Raw genomic sequence first — 3801 nt, 5'->3', positions numbered from 1 at the left:
TGATATCCCACCAAAGTACGGTATGCTCCTATCAAGATCATGGGGAGCAAAGCTCCAAGGATCCCTTCAATTAGACCTTTCCTACGCTACTATTTCTGTCTTTGGGCAACCAAAGAGACTGTACAGAGAAACACTCATGAAATATGTGGTAAGTAGTGAGAGCAAGCCTGAAAATTTTCCCATTTATTCAATCCATTCCGACATGGATTCTTTTATTTTGTTTAATGATGATAGCTGCCCTCTAACTGATAACAAGCCTTTGGCTTTAGAGCAGCAAGCACATATCAATCAAGAATCGGTTGCACATACTCAACAAATTGTCACAACAGCAAATGCAACCAGCATACAAGAAGAACCTCCCCAAATAGAATTTTCAAATCTGCCCAATCCTAAAATGACTCAAACTCTTGAGACTACCCACAAGCAAGAAATCACATGGTATTTAGAGTTTGACGGATCTGTTAACAAATTAGGGGCAGGGGCAGGTGTATGGATTCATAATTCTCATAACAATCATGCACAAGGTCATGCATATAGACTGAATTTCAGATGCACCAACAACATGGCAGAGTATGAGGCACTCCTCTTAGGCCTTAAGCTGCTCAAAGCTTTGGGAGCTGCAAAAGTGTCTATTCTAGGTGACTCAGACCTAGTAATCCAACAAATGAAAGGCAACTTTGTTACCAATAACAACAGAATGAGAGCCTATAGGACTGCTGCTACCAACATACTCAATGCATTCTCTGAATCCAAGCTTGCCAAGATTTCAAGAAATCATAACATTCATGCTCACAGCCTAGCCACTTTCGCTAGTACATGCAAGCTTCCCTTTGAGCCAAATCACCATTTCACAGCTGAGATAAAGCACAGGCCAGTTGTCCCTAACAATATCAAAGATTGGCAAGTGTTTGAGGATGATGCTCAAATCAACAATTTTCTTACCTTACAGCATGAGTTTTCAGGCCTAAACATTGATGAGGATACCATGGAGGACCCACAACTGCAAGAAATGAACCAAATCCAGCAAACGGTAACATCTCAAACAGCTAGAAAAATGCTACAGCCAACCATCTTTGATGAAGAAAACATAGAGGAATTGAAACAAATGCATTTGGAGGAAATAGCCAAAACAGAGGCTGAGATCATTGATCTAAAAGATAACTTTCTGCCTGCTGGCCTCACTCCACTAGAAGACATGTTTGATGCAAATGATGTGCCCAAAAAGCCAAAAATGTAGCCTATAAACACTGACATAGAAGAATACAACAGTGGGACAGTAGAGAAGCCCAAAATGATCAAACTGTCTAAGTCTTTGCCTCCTGATCAAAAACCAAAGTATGTGGATTTGTTCAAAGAATTCCAAGATGTCTTTGCTTGGAGTTATGAGGACTTGAAGTCCTATGACACCTCAGTAATCCAACACACCACTCCCTTAAAACCAAATCAGAAACCCTTCAAACAAAAACTTAGAAGAATCAACCCCGTGCTCCTTCCCTTGGTGGAGAAGGAGGTAAAGAGGATGTATGAGGTAGGAATCATTGCACCCATTAGGTTTTCCGAATGGGTGTCAAACTTAGTTCCCACAAGAAAGAAAACAAACGAGATCAGACTTTGTGTAGATCTCATAAATCTAAATCAAGTCTCCCTAAAGGACCACTATCCTTTGCCCAAAATGGACAGCATCTTGCAAAGGGTGGTAGGGTCATCTAGAATCTCTTTACTAGATGGCTTCTCAGGTTTCAACCAAATACTTGTCCACCCAGATGACCAAGACAAAATAGCTTTTACCACACCCTGGGGGACATTTAAGTATGTAAAGATGCCATTCGGTCTTAAAAACGCTGGTGCTACCTTTCAAAGGGCAATGGACATTGCCTTTGCCAAGGAAATCCATGATTTCCTAGTTGTCTACCTCGATGATCTAACCCCATTTTCCAAATCTGATGAAGAGCACCTCAAGCATCTTAGGCAAATATTCATCACATGTAGGAAATATGGCATTTCCTTGAATCCCAAGAAGTCTCTCTTTGGCCTTGAAGAAGGCAAATTACTTGGACATATCATCTCAAAGGATGGTATTAGGATTGATCCGGAAAGGATCCAAGCCATATTGCAAATCCCATATCCTAGAAATATAAAAGAATTACAAGCATTCCTTGGGAAAATCAATTTCCTAAGGAGATTTATCCCAAACTTGGCTGAGCTAATAAGAATGCTAAACAACATGCTCAAGAAAGATGCCAAGGTAAAGTGGTCTCTAGAGGCCAAGCAAGCATTTGAGGGCATCAAATCAGCCTTAACTCAAGCCCCAGTCCTCACAAGTCCAAAATTTGATAGGGACTTTATCATATTTTCATTCGCATCTGATAATACTATAGCTGCTGTCCTTTTGCAAAAGGATGATCACGGAGCTGAAAAGCCAATTGCTTTTTTCAGCCGAGCCTTAAGAGATGCCCCCCTGAAATACCCAATCATGGAGAAGCAAGCCTATGCCCTTGTTAAAGCAATCAAGGAATTCCGAATTTATATTTTATATTCACATGTGATTGCTTATGTGCCAAATGCTATTGTAAAAGACATATTAACCCAAGAGGGGTTAGAAGGCAAAAGAGAGAAGTGGATTGCTAACATTCTTGAGTATGACATAGAGATAAAACCAACGAAGTTGATAAAGGGACAAGGTTTAGCCAAACTGATGTCCGAAACAAACTTTCAAGCCTTAGACATCAACCAACTGGACAATGAATAGGAGCTGGCGACTCCACAGATCAGTGACACCTTTTTGCAATCCCCATGGTATGCTGATATTTGCTTTGTATTGTTAAACCTGTGTGCTCCCCCAGGATTGTCCAGGACCAAGAAGAGATTTTTAAGAATGAAGGCTTTGAAATTTTGTGTCTTAGATGGTGCATTATTTTGGAAAAATCATGAAGGCATATTGCTTAATTGCTTGACCAAGAATGAAACTAGTGATGTCATGAAAGAATTCCATGCAGGGGACTGTGGAGGACATCTATATTGGAAGTCCACTGCTGATAAAATTTTAAGGGCTGGTTTCTATTGGCCCACTTTGTTTGCAGATGTAAAGAAGTTTTCCACCTCATGCCACAATTGCCAAATTTTTGAAGGCAAGAAAAAGCTGCTCCCGTTGCCTCTGAAACCCATCTCAACCGAGAAGCCTTTTCAACAATGGGGTCTTGACTTCATTGGGGAAATCCATCCCTCTTCCTCAGGCTAGCATAAGTGGATCTTAACAGCCACCGATTATTTCACTAAGTGGATTGAGGCCATCCCATGTAGGCAAGCCAATGACACCATTATTATCCAATTCCTTGAGTGCAATATCCTTTCTAGATTTGGCTGCCCTGAGAAGATCATCACTGATAATGCCGCCGCTTTCAAATCCAAAAAGATGATCAATTTTTGCCATAAATTCCATATCACTTTAGGCCATTCCACAGCCTATTACCCTCAAGGTAATGGCTTAGCCGAGTCATCTAACAAGAGCCTGATCAGTATTATCAAGAAGACCTTAGAAGAAAACAAGAAGAACTGGCATAAAAAGCTCACCAATGCCCTATGGGCAGACAGACTTTCAACAAAGAGATCCATTGGGATGAGCCCTTATGAGCTAGTATATGGCATGGAGGCCAAATTTCCATCTTATTTAGGCATTCCTATTATCAAGTTGTTGCAGGAGGTTCAAGCTGAACCAAATGATATTCGACGAAGGATCAATCAGACCATTCATCTTTAGCAAACGAGAGAGCAGGTGTATGACAGAGCTCAAATGTTACAAGA

This window comes from Pinus tabuliformis, chromosome 1_2 (genome assembly GCF_031772625.1).
Source record: "Pinus tabuliformis cultivar Carrire ecotype Pingquan chromosome 1_2, CPIR1, whole genome shotgun sequence".
NCBI classification, from domain to species: domain Eukaryota; kingdom Viridiplantae; phylum Streptophyta; class Pinopsida; order Pinales; family Pinaceae; genus Pinus; species Pinus tabuliformis.
This window is presented reverse-complemented; position numbering follows the sequence as displayed.